This window comes from Rhinolophus hipposideros, assembly GCF_964194185.1.
Source record: "Rhinolophus hipposideros genome assembly, chromosome: 21".
Classification (NCBI taxonomy): Eukaryota; Metazoa; Chordata; class Mammalia; order Chiroptera; family Rhinolophidae; genus Rhinolophus; species Rhinolophus hipposideros.
In genome coordinates this window covers 33,812,416-33,835,888 of record NC_138067.1, presented here as the reverse complement: position 1 = coordinate 33,835,888, position 23,473 = coordinate 33,812,416, and the positions used below count along the sequence as shown (strand labels likewise).

The following is a 23,473-nucleotide window of genomic DNA, read 5'->3' as shown; positions in this document are numbered from 1 at the left end:
TGTAGAAGTACAATCTTCCAAAACTCAGGGTTCCGAGAAAAAGGATGATTCTCTGGTGAAAACATGAGTAATTTTGGACCTTCTCCACCCCCCGCCTCCTTATAATTATAGAGTGTATCGAAGGTCCTTACAGTGTTGTGGTTCTGTGTTGAGATTGTGCATGCAGGCTTTTCACAGGGAGCCCGACTGAAAAGCAGCACTGTTGCTCCTCATGTAGCAGAAAGGAAGGTCAGAGTTCTATTGTAAATTTTTATGCAAAAGTGAGAAGGAGGTGGGGTTAATGTGGATATCATATTTCTTGGTAATTTTTCAAAAAGTTTTTTTCCTCTACCCTTAATATGGCACCCAGCTCATTAAAGGAACTGGTGAGATATTGAAGAGTAGAAAGATAAATTTAAAATCTTGCATTGTCCCACCATTCAGAAGTAACTAATGTTAAAGATATTTCCTAATTTTTCTCAAAAAATTCATGTTGTTTTTCTTGAACAGACAATACATGTCAAACTTCATCAGCATGTGTGATTACAATCTACTCTATGTTGCCAGTCTCGTTGATGGAAACATCTCCCTGTTACTGTAGATGGATTCTTGCTGAGGTTCCGCATCCATGATGGCCTTGCCCCCAGACAGGGGTGGGCAGTTGTCCCGTCTATTGAATAGTTCTTCCTCGTACTTGTCCCCTGCCAGCTGTATTAGATGCTGACCGACTGATCGCGTCTCCATGGCTTTGTCTGCACTCTTTCCCCACTGATCTTTTCATTTCTGGCCCGGGAACAACTGTAGCTATAAGCTGACAGTAAAAAGTGTGGACTGGTGCATTTCAGTTTGAAAAGGTAGCTTGATTATAGTTGTGGCGGCGGTTTTGAATGTGAACAGGTACGCTGCATGAAGGTTTTTTATATCTTAGAGTATTTCTTCAATATGTATTCCCCAGAAATGGGTTTACTCTGTCAAAAGGTATAAATATTTTAAGACTTAACCTGTACTGTCTTCCAGAAATAATTGAGTCAATTACTATTTTCCCTTAGAATGAAAAGAGCTTCAGACCAGGATTTAGAAGATGTGGATTCTTTTTCCAACTTTTAATTCCCTGCCTGACCTCATACAACTAAAAACTTATTTTTATCTCAACCTAATTGGGACTAGTTTCCTTACTCGTAAACGAGCAGGTGGATTAGAGCACTGGTTCTCTACCCAGATGATTTTGTTTTCAGGGGACGTGTGACAGTGTCGGCAGATCGCTCCTGGTATCCAGTGGGTAGAGGCTCGGGTGCTGCTTAACACCCTCCAGTGCCCAGGACAACAGGGACTGATCTGGCCAAAATTACCAGTGATGCTGAGTTTGAGAGACCTCGGATTAGAGGATCCTCAAGTTTTCTTCACGGTTGTAGTACTGGATGTTATTTGCTATATATCCCTGTTATAGACATTCATCATACACTCTGTATATTGTTCTGTCACCGTCTTTATAGGAAAATCGAAAAGCTTAATGACACACTACTTGTTGTTTTCCACTAAAACCAAGTTGTGATGACTGGAAGATGCTTTTCCACTTTTGATCGTCCTTGAGGTTAACATTAGCTTTGAAAAATCCTGCACAGGAGTATAAGTGCCAAAAAAATCTGACTCCATCTTTGCAAAACACACACACATCTGTAATCACAGGTCAGAAAACCACTGGGAGTGCAGATCTGGGGCCTCCTGCTTCCTAAAAGCACCATGTCTGAGAACCTTCTGTGTGTCCTGCCTGCGTGTGAGGCTCCCTGACTGACTGCACGTTCAGTGTGTTTGGAGGTGGACGAGAGTCTGATGTTCGGAGGGATTGGAAAAATGTGTGTGAATGGTATTTTCCCCCCACTAATACTTGTTTGCTTTATTCTTAAAGATCTCAAATCTCTCCTAGGAGACTATACAGATTTATGTAGTCAGTTTTCTTCGTAATGCTGCAGTATAATTTCTCCCTTTCTTACTGGCAGTGTTGTTGTGTTCATACAGCAAGGCTACTTAAATGGTTACTTGATTTATTTGATTTCTTCTGTATAGGAAGTTTGAGAGGCTTCTAAATAAAATCTAGTTTTCATAGTTATTTTGCAAGATTATGTTTTTTGTCATTTGCTTTTTTTTGATATTATACTTTGGGTCTACCTTCAAATTGTTGAAATTGCTACAGTTTTAATAAAAATATTTGATGAATGAAAAGAAAGATTTTAGTTGTCTGTGTACCCTTAAATTCCTAGTAGTGAATGATAGAATTAAATTATTTCAATTAATCACAAGATGGAAGAGGACCAGTTGTACAATTTAGGGACCAGGGATCAGCCTGGCTTTGGTGTGGGGTGTGGCCCTGGCTTCCTGTCCACTCCCTGTCAGGGCAGCAGAGCGGCGAGGAGCCCTCAGCCTCTGTCACGGAGTTTTGGAAGAGTCTAGCTAGTTTATCATGTGAGCTTCAGGTTATTATGGTATAAATTTGAAAACCAGCCATCCCTGCTTTACCAGTATTGTTGAAACTTCTGGTACGCTTCCCAGCTGGGGTCCAAACGCCCCGCCGCCATTATTTTGAATTTTATATTTCATAGTGATTTGCTTCTCATTGACATTTTACTGTATACATAGTAAATCAAATATATTAAGTTTTATGCACTTTTGAAAGAAATATATTCAATGTATCCCTCCGAGACCTTTTTTCATTCATTGCTTGGTTTTTGAGATTGAGTTATGTTGATATGTATGGTTGTAGTTTAATAATTAGTAAAGAGACCGTGTATGTGTGGACTGTCTCTGTAAGGAATGAATCGGAGGGAGGCAGCCTGTCGAACGAGCTCCTCTGCTCCGGGAGCCCTGGCACCACGGCTCCCTGCAGTATCCAGCCACCCCCACACAACCTTCCTTCTTCACATTTTCAAAATGTGCAGGCCCTCCTGAGTTGCCCTCATCTTCCTGCTTCCCCTGAGTTGCGTAGGGAGGAACTCAAACACAGGGTAGGGTGCTGGAGTCACATTTCTGAACTGGAGTCATGTGAAGCACTTTGGTCTGAATTATGCTCCTTTGTCTGTGAGAATAAATCTTAAGTAGACTGAGGAAGAGATTGGGTGGCGTGGGGTAGATATAGGGTGGTCAGGAACAGCCTGCTGAGAGGCACCAGTAGGCACAGACAAAATGGAAGAGAGAATGTGGGTAGTGCTAAGGTGGCAGGCCCTCCAGGTAGAGGCCTTACCTAGTGAGGGAAGTAGACAGGGGTGGAGGCGGGGCACAGGGGGCTATGGGAGGTGGGGAGAGGCACGCCGTCGGGTTTTTAATGAGCTAAAGGGAGAGTTTGGATTTTATGCTGAGTGTGAGAGGAAGTCTGCAGAAGATGCAAACTGCATAACTTTGACAGAGATTTTTGTCAAATTCCACTGGAGTAACGAGAAAACCTTAGTCCTGAGGCCTTGTCTCTGGGGAGAAAGACAGGCCTACCTGAGGATTCTTTCCTCAACCTGGTCTTTCCCTGCACTGCTTTCCAGGAAAAAGTACTAAGAACAGAGATTTCCATTTGGATAGTGCCCTGTGCGCTGAAACAAATCATCAGGTGTGAGCCTCTTTCCTGGGCTTTACTCTCCCTTTATAACTCCAAATCAAACAGACATTTTAAACACTTTTTGCTTGTTTGGAGTTAAATGAAATGAAAGAAGGTTGTAGTAGAATAAATGGCTGCTCCAAATATAGAGAGACAAATTGTAAACAAAGCCGAAGTAGAAATTATTATTCACCTGAGCTAATTTTAATTTTTCTCTCTCGTTTCAGAATACACACAGTACTGCTCTGGACACGCCTTTTTGGATTTAATATACAGCCCTCGTCAACATTGACTTTCAGCTATGGACTCGGTAAGTATTTTATTGCATTACCTCTCATCAGTTTGTGTTTATTTTCATTGGTTTGTCAAAAGGAGTATCAAACGAATGCTTCAGTCTTCAAGTTGGTTTTCTTGGCTTGATAGTTTGGTTACATGTTTTGAATTTTGTCCTGGATTTCACTTAGATGAGGGTGTTTCAGAGCGGTGGTCGGTAGTGAGCAGTGTGGGGTTAATAAACAGCCCCCTGAAGTGTCAGTGAGGAATCCTGCAGAAAAGTTAAACAAGCTGGTAGCTGGGCCACTGAAGGAAGTTGTTTCTTCTCAACTTCCTTTATCTTATTCGCTCCATTGCCAGGTAGTCTGGAGACCCTGGGTCCCTGTGCACACTTGCTGTGTGTGTGTTGTGCTCTCTGCATCTTGCATTAATACTTTGCATGAAGGAGAGTTTCTCTAGTCTGAGAATTGTCACTCATCCTTTGGGGAAGCGTCAGGCCTGGCTCTGTGCTCTGGTCTGGTGGCCTGTGTGTCTGGGCAGTGAGGCACTGCTGGGTAGTCTCGGTAGCCAAGCCATGGTATCCCTGGAGGTTTGAGGAGTGTGTGTGGCTGGTGGGTAAGGAATGGCATGTTTTGCTAGGTTGCCCTGACTCCTTGCTTCCTCCTGGAATTACTGGCAAATTTTTTGAGAGGGGGGCAGCTGTTCCCTTAAAGACTCTGGTCTCAGGTCTGACCGAGCACCTGTTGCTCCAGGACGAAGCCCTCCCTAGGGAGACGCATTGCATTGGCATACACTTGATTTCCTCTGATATGTGGATTGATAACAATTGGAAAGGAAACGCTTGGCTCATTTTAGTTTTTCCTACTGTAGCCAAGTATTAGTGTTTTAAAGCAAATAGTCCAAACGTGTATTATCTATTTTGCGGTGTTGTTGTTCCTAGCAGACATGAAAGAAACCTTTCCTGCTACTTTCGTGATGTGTCGTCGTCATCTTCTTTTTAATTAAAGTTTATTGGGATGACAATTGTTAGTAAAGGTACATAGATTTCATGTGTACAATTCTGTAATATATCATCTATATATCACATTGTGTGTTCACCACCCAGAGTCAGTTCTCTTTCCATCACCATAGATTGGAGTGATGTGGCTTCTTAATCTAACAGAACCGTCCTCTATCTCAGCCATCATTGAATCGGGCCCCTTTGAAATGCACCTGGTTGGTCTTGTTGACTTGACTGAAGTATTTTCTTGGAAATGGGGATCAGGTGTGATGGAAAGGGTACCGGAGGTGTCTATGACAGTAGGCCTAGACTTGTTTTCTCTAAATCTGCAGAATGATTAACAGTTAGCCTGGCCAGTAGGGGTGTTGTGAACAGGTGTGATGGTGGTGGGCTTTGTGGCAGCCGGGCAGTGCTTCCCAGGGTGTGAATGTGGGCTCAGCTTGGTTGTCATAATAGTGGGGCAGCCACTAGAGACTAGGTCCAGGGGAGACCCTCGTCTGGGAGACCAAGCTCTGCCTGTTTTGGGGAACTGGAATATTATTCTTAATTTATAACAAGGAAAAACAAAATGCTGCTTAAGTTAGGTTTTTCTTAAGGATTTAGTGATACCTGATTAAAAGAAAACAATTAACAGCAACTGTTTGCTGACATTCTTGGGTTGGCCCAGTTGGTCTGGTGGATTGACAGCAGTGGATGTGTTAATGTTTAAAAGGCATTCCAACATTTGAAGGGTTGGCTTTTTTGACCATACCACAGTATTAATTCAAGGTTTCTAATGCCATTTATCACTTTAATTAACCATGAATATTCTGTTGATAGTGATTATTATAGTCTTTCCAAAAAATCCACCGTGTTTGTATTGACTGAAGCTGAAGGTTCTTATTAACATGAGGTGCTGCTGTGACTGCCCAGCAGCCAGGTCTCCTCCTGGGTCAGTGGCCTGAATGTACGAGAGCAGGGCCAGCGCTGGGCTGCAGCCGTATAAGCGGCTTACTGACAGCTACCCTCCTTTACCTTTCTTGGCATCAGAAGGCAGATTTTTAAAAACAGAATTATTTTGTAGGCTCTCTAATAATTTTTCATTATCATTATTCACTGTTTCTCATTTTCATTTTGACCACCTAATGTAGAATATGAGCCATTTAGATCAGATGAAAATGACTTTTTCTGACAGAGATGGGCTTGTTAAATGTCCTTTAGTGTTTACTACTATGCTCTCGTCTCCCACTTGGGTATCAGTTAGGGTCCTAGTTTGGGTGGATTCTGAGTTGGTCCTGCCCTGAGTTACTCCAGGCGTGGCAGTGTTTACAGGGCTGTGTGGTGACCTTGGGCCCGCATCATCAATCCTGTGAGCCGGGGTTCCTCCCCTGTGAGGTGGCAATGGTGATACCTAACTTTAAGGTTTCTTTAGAGATTAAGTGACACTGTTTATGGAAACAGAATTCCACGAAAATAAAAGCTTTAAACTAATTAGATTTAGATTTTTAAAACACCTTTCTATAGCATAAAACTCTAGTTTCAGCTGACGGCTTGTGTAATTCACTTTGTTAACATCTTTCTTGGTAAAGCAGGAGGGTCAAGGCCTTTCCAGAGAAGTGATGGGATTGAAATGGTTTTTGGTGGCACACGTTCCACCAGGTTTAGACGAGTGTATAGATACGAGAGAGTGAGAGTTGTTTCCAGCACTGACCAGCCTCCTAGGTGGCATATGAACGTTAACATTCACACTTAGTGTCAATCAGGGTTTTTGCAGTATGTTTCCCAAAACAATATGGTTTATGAAAATAGCCTATTATAATTATAAAGGCAGTCTTGTTTATATGAATGGAGGCTTCCTTTTATATAAACATTTAATGGTTTACATTTCCAATTGAACACCTATATTTAAAATAGAAAAGTGATCACTTTTTGACTTGCTGAAATGTTGAACTCGCAAGGCACGCAGAAGAGTGATTTGTACAGTCTCGGGGTTTCTGGGTGCGACGCTGAGCCAGCGCACCCCGAACAGGCTGTGCTTAACTGTTGAGAGGTGAGCTACGCTGGTGCTCAGCCTGTGTTCCAGAGAGCTTGGCGGACTGGAAGGCTCGTTAGCAACAGAACCAAATCCCCTTCTGCCTGCTGTTCACGTGCTGATCACATGGGGGTGGGGTGTGCGTGTAGGGTCCTCTGAGCAACAAGGTTGGAGGGAGCGAGGCTGCAGGAGGGGGTCCTGACAGAGAATGCCTTGTCATCTGGTGCTAAGGCGGAGAGAGAAGCTCTTCCTAGGCAGGTCCCCCTGCTCCCCGCGTGTACGGGTAGGACTGGCGATTTTTCCTGACCTGCCACCCGCCGTGTGCCTTCCTGGCCAGGGCACACGTGGTTGCAGTGGCCTATGCAGTGGGCAGGGTTGGATTTGCACGTTGTAAGGAATGTGTACCACCGTGTCCTAATGCTAATTCACTTGCCTTTTTAACAAAGAGGGTGTTTTTTTTTTTTTTGGATTTAAAAATAGATAAAACACACTGCCTCATTTTCAAAGAAATATGCATAACTAATTATGCCAATATAATTTACTGGATTTTTGACTATAATGAATTTTTATTGTAATTTTAGGGTTCTGGGGAATATTTTTGGCTAGGTTCCTTTAAACCATATAAAGTACAGAATGTTAGATATCATTTAAATTAGATTTCATTAAATGCATATTTTTTTGTTAATATAAAAGTTGGCAGTAGTATTCAAACACTTTTTTCCAGAAGCTCTAGCTCCCCCAGCTCAGCCCTTGTTAATTGGTAGAACTTTGGTTCTCTTATTCCAAGATATTTGAATTGCTGGAGAATTCACGGGCCGGGGAGAGGGTTTGGAAAGTAGGCAGATCAGAGCAGAAGGGGAGCCAGGTCCCAGCAGTGGTGGCTGTGCAAGTGCTGTGAGTTCTGGCTGTTCGCCTCTGTTCTTGCCCTCCGGATGTTTCTAGCTGGAATGGGCCCCTGGGTTCTGCGACCCCAACTGCACGGGGAAGGATGGCATGTAGAGATACCTGCTTCCGACTGAGAAGGATTTGTGGACTCTTTGTAATCCCTCATTTGTTGGTTGTAATATCGCTATTATTTTCCTTCTGTTGTTAACTACAGGGGTTCTCATAGAGCCAGGGTTTATTTTATATTTTAATACCATCAAATTTTAAAGCTGGCGAAAGGGATTTCCTCAGTGTTTTGTATTTGAGGGTGAAGAGATTTGCCTGTACCCTGGCTTTTAGTAGATGCTCCGTAAATTCTGTTAGCACTGAGCTGAACTTAACTGCTGGAACAAACCGGAGAACCACCATACGTCCTTTTGTGGCCTTTTCTGAATGTAACTCAGGGAGGGAGCGCTCTCAGCTGAACTTTGCTACAGTGTGTTCTGTGTGCAGGCCACTTGATCTCGGTGGGAGGAAGAAGGCTACAGGAGGGGGGCTGTGTGACAGTGTGGCTGCGTCTGGGGATGGCCGGAATAGTCGTGAGGCACCTTCAGGATGGGCCTGCTGAGAATTGTAGTCTCCTCTCCACTCTAGAATAGGTGTCTTGATTGTTGTTTGTATTGCCTATTGGGAGAAAGGATTTAGGATATTCTTAGTGTCCAAAAAAGGGTGGTGGAGGGCTTTTTCATGCCCTGTTAGGAACGTGAGGGTGCGTGTGTGATCCAGCCAAACCTGTCTGCACTGTCTCCTAGCAGTTGGCACTGTGGTTCCCTGCAGCTGTGTGAGGGATACTAAAGATGGAGCTGAGTGCTGACCAGAGCAGCACGTTTGAAAGGGAAGAGAGCAGGACATTAGTCCAGTGCCTGGGCTGTAATAGTACCAGGCAGTGCCAGAGGTTGGGGAGGGCAGGGACTGCACGGTGTGGCCCTGGAGGTGTGCATGTCATTGGCTGCAGTGCCAGCACGGAGTCCTGAGCTTTGGGCCAGGCGACCACTACCCCTGCCGCCCTGCCTCTGCATCGTGCTCGAAGGAACCCGAGTGTGGAGGCCGGGGGACCAGAGCAAGCTGACTTTGGCAGTGGGAACTGCCAGGTGTTGGCTTGCGGTGTGACCAAGTGTGTAAGGCTCTGCATCGAAACACACATGTACACACACATTTGCTTTCTCACCACTCACTGACCTCTCCGTGTTTTCCTTCACAGTCCCCCGCCCCCCACGCCTTTCTGTTTAAGCTCAGAGTCTCTGCCCTAGGCCAGAGGTGAAGCTCCTGTGGGCTTAGAGGGCTCTTTGCCTGAGCAAGAATGGGAAAGGAGGGAAATAAGAAGGGGTTCTTTAGAAATCAAATGACACTTTTCTTTGCAGGCTTTAGACTTTGTTGACCTTTTATTAATGGATAGTTTGTTTAGTGGAAGAAAACCGTGGGCCCCTCATCTACCTCTGAGGAAGGTAGCAGCCACTGTTTGGATCCTGGGTATTTTCGGGGAGCAGAAGAGCCAGAGGCGTGCATCGAGGACAGTGTTTTCCCTCGGCGCCTGGTCTCTCTGGGAGCAGATGCTCGGGTGATGGTGGTCTCAGCGGGCAGGGCGCCTTGTATCTGGTATGTTGGCCTAGATTCATTCTCACCTCCACAACATCTTCTGGTTTCTTGAATTGTACTTTTATTTTTTAAAAATTATTTATTTTTCACAGTTACAGTTGACATTCAATATTATTTTATATTAGTCTCAGGTGTACAGCGTAGCGGTTAGACATTTATGTAATTTACGCAGTGATCCGCTGGTTAGTCTAGTACCCACCTGCCACTATACATAGTGGTTACAGCATTACTGACGATGCTGAACGTTACATCCCCGGGACTGTTTTGTAACTAGCAATTTGTATTTCTTCAGCCCTTCACCTTTTTCACCTACCCCTAACCCCGCGCCCTTCCACCACCCCACCACCGGCTTTTGTGAATCTTCTCCATCTCCTGGATGACGTCAGCCTCTGTTTAAAATTTACTCTTGTTCATTTTTTTTTGTTAGTGGGAACCAGAGTTCTAAAGATTTCATCCTAGTGGCCAACCAGATGCCACCTTTAGAGACAGATTACCTCATGAGAATGTCACGTAATGCTCTGGTGACTGTACCCACACAATTGAATTTCACAATGTGCCTATCTTATGTTAAATTCTGCCCTGCAGCAGAATAGCAAACAATGTTATAAAGTTAGACTGCAATTGAGAATTGAGCTGAAAGATGCCAATTTAGATGTGACCCGATTTTTTTTTAACCCTACAAAAATCCTAGGATATTTTAGCATGGTAATACCGCATTTTAAACTTCAGTGTTATGATTAAAACTTCCATTAACATAACCAATTTTCCTGTTATTTTGAAATGTTTACTGTCTTACTCACCTTTATCCCTCACCCTTTACCCACATTAATTTTCCTACTGGCACTGGGCAGGATGGTGACTTAAGAAAGGACCCGTAGGAACGCTGGCTGCAGCAGCAGGAGAAGGAAAGGAGTCAAAGTGTCTATAGGTGGGTCTCGAACAGAATTGTTTGTGAATTGGATGCTGGAGCCTGTGGAAGTTGGGCTTTATTGCAGCCCAGAGACCGGTCTCTACCGTCTCAGAGAGGGACTCTGGGCCTTTGAGTCCTGGGAAGACGGACTGGGGGGAGACAAAGGCTTACCATCCAGCCTGGGGTGGCACAGCTGAAGAAACCCTATTTTGAGCTTTTTTTTTTTGAATAGGGAAAGCTGTAATCAGGTATGTAGAGCTCATCTAACCTCCTTAAACTAAAACCTTACTTTAAAAATTCCCTTTTCTTTGTGTTTGGGGCTCTTCTCTTTAAGTTGCCTTACCTGCCCTGCAGGCCACCTCTCTGGCATTCTTCACCTGGTGACTGCCAGGTTCTCCTAGTAGGTTTCTTTCTGCCCGAAGAGTCTTTCCCTGGGACCACCTCACTGGAGGCTGGGTGGTCAGGGCTTTTGTGTTTCGTCGCGCGCCTGCGTTCACCCACCCTCGGGAGAAATCCCACTCAAAACTGTCTGCTGATTTGTATCTTCCCATTAACTCGTAAGGTCTACAGGTGAGGCACATGCTCCCCAGACACCTTCACTATGTCCTTCCTCTTTTCCCTACTAAACCCAAGAAAATAGATAGCATTTTCCACATTTTTATTGTAAGAGTACCTTAATTTAAAAAATACTGTATTGCTAAAAATGCCAACTGCCATCTGAGCCTTCAGCGAGTTATCGTCTGTTTGCTGGTGGAGAGTCTTGCCTTGATGCTGATGGCTGCTGATAGACCAGCGTGGTGGTTGCTGAAGGCTGGGGTGGCTGTGGCAATTTCTTAAAATAAGACAACCGTGAAGTTTGCCGCAGTGATTGACTCTTCTCTCGTGAATTGTATCTTTGTAGCATCTGATGCTCTTGGACAGCATTTTACCCAGAGGTAAAGTGGAGCCGCTGTCCAGTTGGAGTCAGTCCTCGCAAACCCTGCTGCTGCCTGCCTGATCAACGAGCTTTATGTAATGCTTGACATCCTTTTTGTCGTTGCAGCAATCTTCACAGCAGCAGTAACACCAAAGATCACTGATCACAGATCACCACGACAAATACAGTAATAATTAAAATGTTTGAAATATTGCAAGAATTACCAAAATGTGACACAGGGATATGAAGTGAACAGATGCTGTTGGAAAAATGGCACCGATAGACTTATTGATGTAAAGTTGCCACAAGCCTTCAGTTTGTACAAAAAAATGCAACATCTGCGAAGTGCAATAAAATGAAGTATGCTTGGAAACGAAACCTGGGTCCACTGCTCTTGGGTTGATGGTGAAGCCCGTTTTCTAAAGGCCTTGTACCTGCCATTCTTCTCTGTTGTCCAGGGAACTAGCTCCTGGTTCTGGCCTTTTCTGCCTAGTCTGGCCGCTTACTTACACAGTTGACCTTTTTACACTTTTTTTTTCTTGTCTCTGTTTATACCGCAGCCTGAGACTTAAGTAAACTTGGAAGGGTTGCTGCAGTGGTGGTTTGTTTCATTTACATAATGCAGTCCATGTCCTGAGGGCATAGTCTTGTCTGGCCTTCCCCTGGAGCCCGCTGCCCCAGGAGAACCGGTAAAGCCCAGAGGTGGTGGAAAGGAATCCGAAGGCAGAAGCTGGTGTGAGGTTTCCCAGATGGTGACTCACTCAGCCTTGGTTTGCTGACTGACTGTGTAGACCAACCACTGCTCTTCAAACAGTGCAGCAGCCCCAGAGGCCTTCTGCTGTGGCCGTCGCCTCTCTCCTCATCTGTGGTCACGTGTGTCGGCTTTAGAGGGGGGCCGCTCTCACCTGTCGCTCAGGAAGGCCAGCCATCCGCTATGCGTTCCCGCAATGATCGGCATCCTCAGGCTTGATCTGCAGTTTATCAGTTGGAGTCTTTTCCCCCCAAGTTAAGTGGAAGGTGGAGTTTTGTTTATGAAAGAAGGAATTCCTTTCTTTACTCTGATGTGTTGTCCAGTGACCCTGCCACTGGTGAGGTGGGGGCTTTTGCCCTGGGGTTGGGGCAGTGACCAGAGGGAAACATACTGAGCTGGTCAGCTCTGCTGGGCTTCCTGCCCTTCAGGTTTGTTCCCTTTCTTGAAGCCTCTGTGACCACATCGTCTCCTATCAATTAGACGTCTCCCATCTGCTCTCTTTGCTCCTTTCCTGATGCACTGACATGTGTCAGGGTTCCCTTGGAGGCCCTGTCCTTTCAGACTACATTCTGTTCTCCCTCTGAGTCCTCCACTTCTTCCTGCGTCTGCTCTTGCCTCCCGGACGGCATCCGCCTCTTGGTGGCTTGGGCCACCATGGAGCACATTTTGTTCTGTGTCTTCGACTGCTTAGGGGTCCAGCGCTGGGGAGCTCTGGCCAAGCAGTTGGGCCTAGCTTTTTAAAAGAAGTCTTGGCCCTTAGTCCTTCGTCCCGGCAGATGTCAAGTGAACTCTGCATCTGTTCCTGCCCCTGTGCTGCCCTTTGTTTTCCATCCCGCTAAGACCCTAAGCACTAAGGGTTCATCTGTCTTCCTCACCGCAGTGTCCTGTTTCCAGGGCCTATGATGTTCCTTCATCCTTCATGTTCCCCTCGGCGCTGTGAACTTCAGGCTCTTCTCTACGATTGTCACATTGGGCTTTTTGTAACTAGGCCCACCCTTCCCCTGTGGGGAGTGGTGGGGGGGGCAGTGCTCTCTGGTGGTGTGAAGCGTGTGTCCCTGTCACTGTCTGTAGGCCTGGGAACATTTCTGTGCTTTGGTTGGAGTTGTGTGCGTAAAACATGTCTGACCGTTATGCACATGCTCAGCCCAGAGTAACTGGGTCTCAAGGGCTTCCAGCTCACAGCACTCACCCCTTGCTGTGGTTTTATAATTAAGAAACAGAAAGCAAAGTGTTAACTGGGTTTAGGTCCTTGGTGATTTTCTGGCAGAAGTTTTGCTGGAGAACAGTTGGGATTCACTGTGATGCATTCTGTATGTTGGTGAGTGCTGGGAGAACACGCGGGGAGTTAGAGCCCTGCATGTCGGAGGGGCCTGGGCAAGACCTCAGGACACGAGTTCCAGTAGCGCGTTTCCCACGCAGAGCTGTAAGTGCACACTAGCCATGAACAGAAGCAAGTCTGTCCCAGGAAGCAGGCTAGAAAAGTTATTTTGTGAAGAGAGGCTCCTGTAAATAGCTGTTGTGCAAACGTTTACAACAAAATGTTTTCTTCCCTTTATTACCCAAGTAGGGCATCTATTATAAGCTAGTGAAAATTCTTTGAGAGCGCAGATTCTGGGGGGGCAAACTATTCTGAAACTCATTCAGAAATAACCATAGAGAAATATTAAAGGAGGGAAGTTTTTGTTGGGTCCCCCCCACTTATACCCCCACTTTTGCCCCAGCAGTCTCCGCAGGTTAATCTGGTGGGTGGTTGTGTAGGGAGAACATGGGATGGTAGCCTTGGGCCATGGGCTTGACAAAGACCGGGGAGTGGGGGTACAGACAGGACAAACTGTTAGATGTTTCTCTTTGGAAGTCTGATTTCAGTTTTACTTAAAACAAAGTGTTTATGGTGGTCTGTGGTTACCCGTCTATTGCTAACGGGTTCACATTACCCACTCCAGAGAAAAGAACATCAGCAGTGTATTTAGGTGACCGTCTCCTTACTGGGGAACATTTTGAAAACCAAACCTCCATGTGAATGCATGGAGTCTTGGATCCTCAGAACAGCCCTGTGAAGTGGAGAGAGGAGAGCACAGGACTGGCCTCTGAACTCTTAAAAACACACCCTTCTGGGGGGCAGTATCCAGTAATGATCAATGTCTCCCATTCAGGATTGAGCATAGTGACTGGATGTGTGTCCTCTCCTAGCAGGGGCCTGACCCAGCCTGGGACCTCGGGGCCATAGCAGCTTTAGGACTGAGCATTGCCATCTTGTAGGACAACTCTTCATTCTCTTTTGCGCCAGACCCTTTAAACTATTGCTACATTTTTTTGAAGGATCCTAGAAGAACAAAATAACACTTTCTGGCTATTAATCCTTTAAAAGCAGAGGAAAGTTTTATATGGGAGCCATAACAGGTTTCTACATTTTTAAAGTGTTTTCAGTGAAGGCAGTGTTTTCTTTGTGTTTGGCTCCCTTCCCATAGTTCCATTTTCTTTAGTTACGGAGGTTGGTATTCTCAGAGGCTTTTGCTCAGGATTTGTGCCTGGGTGGAGGCGTCGGAAGAGAACTCACTGGGCCCCTGGCTCCCTCACTCCAGCCTCAGGGCTTGTTGGCAGCCTTCCACCTGAGAGGCATGTACAACACTGTGTGTAGACTGTTGACTTCTAAGAGAACTCCTTTCCTTAAATAAACTTGTCCCCTCAGTAATGCCTGGCTCACAGCTTACTCAGTTTGCTCTGAGAGCTGCCCCTTGTTTTAAGTTCTAGTTGTACTGGGGCCATGCTTTGGCTCTTGCGCTGTCTGTTCCATTATCTTAGTGTTGGGCTCCTGTCTGTGTCCTGGGACACAGACATGCTCCAGACCCTTCCCGGAGAGGCTGCCTGGTGGTCTCTATGCTTTTTAAGCCCCCATCACTGCCTAATCCTGGTTGAACGTGTTAAAGTCACTCTCTGTGGGTTTCCTGGAGTCCTTGGCCTCAGTTTACCTATGAACTTTGGTTTATCGGCTTCTCCCAAGCTGGCTCCCCCACACTGAGCCTGGCTCCCCCAAACAGCACAGACCCTCCAGGAAGCGAGACTGGTAGCGATTTGGCCTCAGACTTGGTTTAGACAGGCTCTGAGATCTTTTAGGGTCACACCAGACCAGTCAGGAGCAGGCCACACAGCGATTGTTGAAAGCCTCTTTGTGAGTGGTCTTAGCTGGCACGTGTCAGATGTTTCAGGCCCTGAGAAGTGTGGGCTCTACCTGTCAGTCGGGAATTTCTTTGAAGTGTTTTACCTGAAAAGTTGAGGTACTTTTCATATTGTGTAGTTCATAGTATCTCTGTATATTGACATGAGGGCCCCATTTCAGGTTGCTTACTGTCCAGGTCATCGGGGTGACCTTCTGGGTCAGTGCCCAGTTAGAGACCATGGGGTCGAGGCCTGAGGCTACCTCTCCAAACATGATTCGGAGGCAAGAGAAGGTTCAGTCGGATGGTTAGTGGGGACGGTGCTTCGCATTTCTGTTTTATGCCTCCAGCATGTTTTCTGCCTCTCCCATGTCCCCCCAATCACTTCAGGAAATGTCAGCTTCTCCAAAGAACCTTGAGTAACCCCCTTTCTCATATCGCTTCATTGCTTCTGCGCCCTCTTCCCTTGTAATCTCAGTTCTTGAGGCCCGTTTCAGTCATGCTCTTGCTTGGGGCCTTCAGAGTTCACTAAATCTGTTTGTTCCAAATTGTCAATGTAAGGCAAATCAGAAATAACTTTTTGCTTATTTTGGGGTGGTTGTGGGTGGATAGAGTCTGGGGTAGAAACAGGATTTGGGGTTAGGGAATAGAACTACTACCAACAGTGAGTTCTGAGGAGTCTACTCCTCCACAGTTCTCAGGGGAATCGGTTCAGACGTCTGCCCAGCAACTGAAAGGAGCATTCAATTTCAGGTACCTTATTGTAGCTTGTTAAGGTTAAGAGTGTATGGTTAGAAATCAGTATCAGTAAGGTAACCCCCATGTTTTCTAGAAAGAGCTGGTTACCATAAATTGTAGGTATCCAAACATAATGGCCATACCCTTGCTTGCTTTTGTTGAAACTGTAGTGAACTGTAGAAATCTTATCTTTATTCTAAGAGTTATGCTTGTCAGTATCTTTTAGAAAAATTAGGGTTTCTTTTTATTATTTCTAAATTTAAACCAAATTTACTTAATTTTTTTTTAAAATTGGGGAATATTGGGGAACAGTGTGTTTCTCCAGGGCCCATCAGCTCCAATTCGTTGTCCTTCAGTCTAGTTTCAGGGGGCGCAGCTCACTGGCCCATGTGGGAATCCAACTGGCAACCTTGTTGTTCAGAGCTAACCAACTGAGCCATTCCGCTGCCCCTAGAGTTTCCTATTATTGAAGTAGTTTATGCACATTGAACAAAATTTAAGTATCAGTTTGCCATGGCCTCTGTAACAAAGTCTCACACACTGGGCAGCTCCAACAGCAGAAATGTATTCTCCCACAGTCCCAGAGGCCAGAAGTCCGGGACCAAGGTGCTGGCAGGGCTGGTTCCTTCTGGGGCTGTGAGGGAGAGTCTGCCCAGGCCTCTCTCCCCGCTCCTGCTGGTTTGCTGGCAGCCTTTGGTGCTCCTTGGCTTGTAGAAGGATCATCCCATCTCGGCCTCCATCTTCACATGGCGTCCTTGCTGTGGGCGTCTGTCCGTGTCCAAATTGCCCCCTTTCTTAAGGAAACATATTGGGTTAGGACCCACCCTAAGGATCTCCTTGTGACATCTGCAATGACCCTATTTCCAAATAAGGCCACATTATGAGATACTTGGGGGTTAGGATCCCAACATATATTTTTTTGGGGACACAGTTTAGTAACAGTATATAAAGTTAAACAAAAAACTGAAAATCATGTGTAATCTCACCACTCAAAGGTAAACATCTAAATTAAAAATTTTCGATGTTACTTACTTCTCACAAAATAGGGATCACACTGTACATATAAAGTCTCATACTCTGCATTTTAAAATTTAGCATTAAGTTCCCATGACATTAATCTTCAAAACGTGACTTTTAATGGCTTTGTAAATCTAGAGAGAAATCTGTAATGTGACTGATAAAATTTTAATTTTTGCATTTTCTGGAGAAGGGACCTTGTCCACTTGCACCTTGGTTTCTTTTGTACCTTAGTGGGGGTATGAAAGGCTTCAGTGCAGTTAGCAGGTGCTTTATGAGGTTCGGCAGAGGTCCCATGAATTTGTCTGTGAACCTGAGGAGGTCAGAGACCGTGTGAACAGCAGGTGTGGAGGTCGGAGGGGCTTCATGAGTTGGGGTGCTGGACAGCTGGCTGGGTGGGGAGCCAGGTACAAGTGTTGGCCTGGCTGTTCAGGCCCGAGGAAGGATTTTCTTTGTTATGTAAACCAGGCATTCTGTTCCTAGGGCCCCTCTCCCAGGGACCTCAGTTCTCCCTGGGAACTGGCCAGGCCCTGGGAGCCTGTCCTCCTGCACATTGTGTTTTTCTGGCAGGAGGGTCACTTTTTTTTTTTTTTTTAAACAGACTGTATGGTTTTTTTTTTTTAGAGCAGTTTTAGGGTCACAGCAAAATTAAGCAAAAGACACAGATATTTCTCATATACACCCTCCCTCCCTAAGCCTCCCCGTTACCAGCACCCCCACCAGAGTGGCACATGTTTTTATTACGTGTAGTATCGACAAGGAACCTATATTGACACGTCGTCATTACCCAAAGTCCACAGTTTACATGAAGGTTCACTCTTGTGCTGTGTTGTGCCCACAGTTCTGAGAACCCTGGACTGAGACAGGAGGACATTGCTCAGGAAAGATGCAGCTCTCTGTTCAGGGAACATGGGAAACGCCGTGTGCAGAAACCTTTCCCACAGCAGTCAGACCCTGCAGAGTTGGTGATGGGAGAGGGAGAAGGACTGCCTTCGGCTGTACGCTCCCGGGGGCCTCTGAGGGGTCCATACTTTCAGTCTAAAGACGGTGCGACACCCTCACTGGGATTCCTCAGGGAGGATACGCCACTGTATCCAGCCAACGTGCCTTTCTCTGCACCACTTAATTTTTTTTTTTTAGAGACCAGTAATTCTTAACCTGGGTTTAGAGCAGTTAGTGTATTGGGGTCTTTAGCTATTTCAAAATGTCCTCAGATTCTCCAAACACAATTTAATTCTATTCACTAACTCAAACTGGTCATTTTTGAGAGTAAGCTCTGTACGCTGATTCAGCAACAGGATTGCTGCTTAGTGCCACTCCCATCCTGTCCCAGGCAGAAGCTCGTGCAGCGTAGCACCCGTCCAGGTGAGGATTTTGTCCCGGCTGGTAGCCAGCATGGGATGGCTTGGAACCAGTGCATTCAGCCTGTCCTGCAGCCTGCCCTCCAGGCCTTCATTCTCATCTGTAAATGAGGAGACACCTGCAGGACAGGAGTCTGCGTTCTTTTCATCATGACATTCAGAGGATAATACTGGATCTGGTCTATAAAAGGACGCTGTAAAATTCGAAACTGTGTGCCTTATTTTTGCCGCGCAAAAAGGACAAAGTCCCGGTCATGTCTCAGCCCAAGACACACGGGCCTCTTGCATACCTCGTCCCCAGTTCATTGGCCAACCAGACATGCTCTGCTGCTCTTCACACATGCTCTGTCAGAGGTGGCTGCCTTTCCTCTTCCTATAGAAGGAGCCCGAACAGTAGAAAGGTCCATCCGGTGGGGCTAGGCCCACCTCCCTGTTCCTGACACAGAACAAAGAGTCACCCCAGGGAGACGGTCAGAAAGCTGGCACTTCTTTGGAAGAAGATTCTGTATATGTACATCTTTTTTCTCTGTTCATCCATCTGACACTGTTCATCGTGAGATCCATGGAGTGGGACACACGAAGCGTCTTGTCACGGGTGAGTTCTTGGGGGCATCTGCGGGGGAAGTGGGGCCTGCACTGCAGTCTCCCCTTGTGCACCCTTTGGTCCTGGGTCCCGTCCTCACACGGTTCATCTCAGGAACTCTTCATGTTGTAAACAGGGGTGCAAAGAACTTTTGTCTACGTAGGTGTATCTGTTGACAAAGTGTTTATTTACTAATTCATTGAAAAGTAGGAATAATAAACCCATTGACTATTAATCTAAATAATACATTTTTACTAAAAGTATTCCAAAAGAAACAATTGGTGATTGTTATATATTGCTTTGATTAACGTATGCGAAAAAACCACATAGTTGGAATAGGGAAGATATTGGAACAGCTTCTTGACATAATTTTGGAGGTTTTCTTTGATTGGACAGCAGGAGTCGGCAATTGGTCGTGTGGCGCAAGGTCAGTGGCAGCCCGGAACCCCCATCGAGTCATGGGCCGTTCCTTCCCAGCTGCATTCAGACCCACTGGTCTTCCTGGCACTGTGACACGATCTTTTCCCTGTGTTTGGTTTGCTGAGCTATTTACATCTTCCGGATGCTGATGTACTTATTTTACTACGACAAAGTTCCTTTTGTTTCTATTGCCGCCTCTCTCACCAGAAGAGCCTGTAAGCCACCAGAACCTGTCTGCTCACAGTGGGGAATTTTCCGAAATTCTAAAATTTGACTGAACATTGGAATTTTAGCATTGGCAATAACTTAGGGCAGGTGTTTTTTTTGAACCGGTAGTCTCGTTTTGTTCATTTTCCATAAATGGTCTGCCAAATACCCACGTCTGAATAACTGGAGTTTGTATATCAGTCATTCTTTCACAGGAAAATGGTGTGCCCTGAAAAAGTGCCTTTGCTGGAGAGAACTGTTGTATTTGGTACACAGCAGAAATGCTTCATGCCCACCTCTCAGTTGTTATAGGGTATGGAAAAAGACGAGTAGAAAGGCTTAGGATTTAAGGAAATTAGTAATTATTGCTTCATCATGGAGGTTCTTAAGCAAACTGGACGATCACCTTTGCCTGACCAGTGCACAAATCACCCCAGCTAAAAAAGCAGTGTTACTGTGAAAAAAATTCCGAGAGGGCTGCAGAGATCCCCAAGAATCCTTGGACAACACTTTGTAAATAGCTGTACTAAGAGAAAATGGAGCTGAACAAATCCAGTCCTCCTACGTGCTTATCAGCAGATAACTAAGCATTTTACAGCCTCCGGGGGACCTGTGTCCGTGCCCCCCCACCGCACATCTAGCTCGCAGATTTGTGTGCATTTTCAAAGGGGGCCCTTGACAGTGAGCACCCCTTCTGTGTGTAGTTCTCGTGGACATGTAAAAGTGGGTCTTTTTTTTTTTTTTTAAAGATTTTATTGGGGGAAGGGGAACAGGACTTTATTGGGAACAGTGTGTACTTCCAGGACATTTTTCCAAGTCAAGTTGTTGTCCTTTCAGTCTTAGTTGTGGAGGGCACAGCTCAGCTCCAGGTCCAGTTGCCGTTTCTAGTTGCAGGGGGCACAGCCCACCATCCCTTGCGGGAGTCGAACCGGCAACCTTGTGGTTGAGAGGATGTGCTCCAACCAACTGAGGCATCCGGGAGCTCAGCGGCAGCTCAGCTCAAGGTGCCATGTTCGATCTTAGTTGCAGGGGGCCAAGCCCACCGTCCCTTGCAGGACTCGAGGAATTGAACCGGCAACCTTGTGGTTGAGAGCCCACTGGCCCATATGGGAGTCAGACCGGCAGCCTTCGGAGTTAGGAGCACGGAGCTCCAACCGCCTGAGCCACCAGGCCAGTCCTAAAAGTGGGTCTTTTAAAGTGGGTCTGTGTGTCTGTCCTGGGTGTGTACCCACGTACTTAGCATATCCTCAGTTGTGTGTGGCTCACCAGCTGTTTGCCCTTCCTTTGATTTTGTTTTTAGTGGATTCCAGTAGCATGTAGACTGAGCCCCCCAGTGCAGGTGGGGTTCCTATGTGACAGACAGAATGCATTTAGGAGCGTGGACTCTTCCCTGAGGGGGTTGCTGGTTGCGGTCCAGCCCATTCCTCTGGCATCGAGCAGCCCCTCTCTGGGGCTCATCCAGTTTACTTGTATAATTCTTCATTTTAAGAAGCTGCCTCAAAATCGAACATGCATTTCATTTTTTTAAGACCTCGATTCTCTTGGATTATTTCAATTATGTTGCCTCTCTTGGCTCACTTTAGTCTTATGGTTCAGCCTGGTCACATGATTTAAAAAGGTGTCTTTTTTCAGATTTTACAGATATTTTAAGATGATCTGGATTGCAGTGGCATAAAATATATCATTATTGTATTTGCTGGTTTGGAAAACTTTTCAAATTTGTGGAGTCCTGTATACTCAACTTTTTTTGTGTTTTTTTTTCTTTTTTAAAGAATTGCTGTCTCTGAATTGGTTGCAATGAGACCTTGAGACAGACTTTCTAATATTGGAGCTGATCTGCTTTAATTGGAAATGAGGACTCTAGGGTTCCCCCCTTTTTTCTTTTATTTGGTTAGATCAATTGGGATATATTCTTTGATGAATAATTTACAGCCATAAAAAGCCATACTTTCAAAGAATATGCAGTGCGGACAACAGTCATATTGTTGACAAAAATTAAGATATAATACTATATAATATGTATTATGTTATACAATAACTCAGTAACCTGTATTTAACTTTTTCGGCCATTTACTCTGAAACTATGACACAATCCTGTGAGCATCTTTAGTAGAGTTCTATATCACAAGATATAACTCCTGTATAGTCTTTTTCAGGCTTATAGAGATGAGGAGAAAATACTCGTTTGTCAGATATTTTTATATTTAGAGTTCTTACTGAAAGTGGGATGGCAGAGTTGGAGGCCACTTGTTTTCCAGTGACATGGAAGCCTGGGCGGGAATGCAGTCTTCGGATGCGCTACTTTGTGGAGAGCACCAGGCTAGGATCTCCTGTCATCTTGCGTGGACCCTATGAATCGCTCTCACCTCTGGATCGGACTGTGTGCATAGCTGCCAAGTGCTCTGTGGCAGCTCCCTCTGCATCGGGGGTGGTGAATGAGGCCCCTCGGAATTGCCAGCATTGCTGGATTTACATCTCCATCAAGGGGTGGTTGGAGCTTTCTTGATTGTAGCCCTCAGAATTAAATCCAGCTCTATTATAAGAGCTTCCTTTGTGATTTGTTTTTGGTATACATTTTTGGATACACCTACTCATGTAAATCAAAATAGTAATTCTCACTGTCCAATGTATTTCATTTGTTCAGTACATTTTATCACCTGTTAATGTGTAAGATGCTGTGTAAAACCGAGCTGGGTTTCCAGGATGACGGGTAATGGCACTGGAGTGCTCACTGCCTGTCAGCACTGGGCCACCTGCTTTGCCTTTTAATCCTTAAAGATCCTCTGAAGTGGGCATTATTCCATTTACAGAAGGAAAAGAAAGTTTAATGTGTGTGGGGCTCCCGCAGTCCCAGGGCATGCTCTCCCAGGAGGCCGTGGTGTCTGTCACCTGTGGACACAGGCGGATGAGGCTGGCGTCTTGCTCTCGGGGCACTTAACGGTCTTGCAGTAAGATGCCAGGCCCACGAGAGACCTGCCAGAAGCTCCTGTGAGAGGAAATGGGCAACAGGGGGGCAGGAGACCATGTCTCTTGGGGGTTGGGGTTGACAAAGGCTCCACTGAGAAGGTGGAGTTTGGTTGCTTCTGAGTAATCAGTAAAACTAGAAGAAGTGGCGACAGGAATTAGAAACGGAATTTTGGGTGAAGGAAACAGAATAGGCCTAGAGTAGAGAGTAACCCGCTGTGTCTAAAGGTTTGGGCACAGTTGAGGTTGGCATGCTATGCCAAGAGTTTCTTGGAAGGTGGGGAGCAGAAGCAGGTATTGATAAAGGGGTGTGGGCAGGAAGCCTCGCCAGGCAGGCACGAGCCCAGTCTCCATAGTGGCTCTGGGACGCAGGGTCCAAGGAAAACCCTGCAGAGTGGGGGGCTTGGGAAGCCAGGGAACCCGATCCTTGAGGTGTGGTGACCAGAAGGACAGTGGTGTGGTGTGGAGACAGGAGACAGAAAGAAGGGGCTGAGGGAGAAGCTGTGGTTCAGACATGACGGATTGGAGGTGCCGGGGGCAGGGTGACTGGGACTCCGCCAGGCAGCAGAGAGGGACAGCCAGGATTGGGGAGGTCATTCAGGATAGGAAGTTGAGGCCTGGAGTTTTCTGTGGGTCTGGGTGGGTGTGGGTGTGGGTGGGGCTGTGCCCGCGCGGACACGCAGGTTTAATATTTGTATGTAATATAAAAAATCACAAGAACATCTGGAAGAGCAATTTCTCCCACTAACAACAGCAGATATCTTTGAATGGATAATGTGTAGATGTTTTGGTCATTTTCTTATTTTGGGAAATAACACGCCTTGTGTCCTACTCTGTACATTATTACATATTTAAGCCTCATAGTAAGTGTAGCTCACAGCCTTAATGTTGTTTTTCCCGTGTAATTTTAGGGTTTGAGTAAGAGGGATGTGCTTTAGATAGAGCCTCCTCAGGGCAGCCCAGGGTGTCGATTTTAATATCCATATATTTGTGGTGAGGCGTAAGGAGTTTGAAACTCCCATTTAGTAGTCATTTTTGTTTCAGTTTGAACCGGGTCTTTCCTGTTTCTCAACCACCCTACCCCACCTGCT

General features: G+C 45.8%; 1 protein-coding gene across 3 annotated transcripts in view; it reads left to right on the top strand.

The window, feature by feature from the left end:
- Positions 1–23,473, top strand: part of ANKRD11 (ankyrin repeat domain containing 11) — a 200,676-nt gene that overhangs the window by 70,907 nt on the left and 106,296 nt on the right. For all 3 annotated transcript variants that reach the window (XM_081031728.1, XM_081031726.1, XM_081031727.1), the window contains one exon: positions 3,784–3,866. The gene's annotated coding sequence lies outside the window, so the exon portion shown is untranslated. The remainder of the gene's footprint in view (positions 1–3,783; positions 3,867–23,473) is intronic.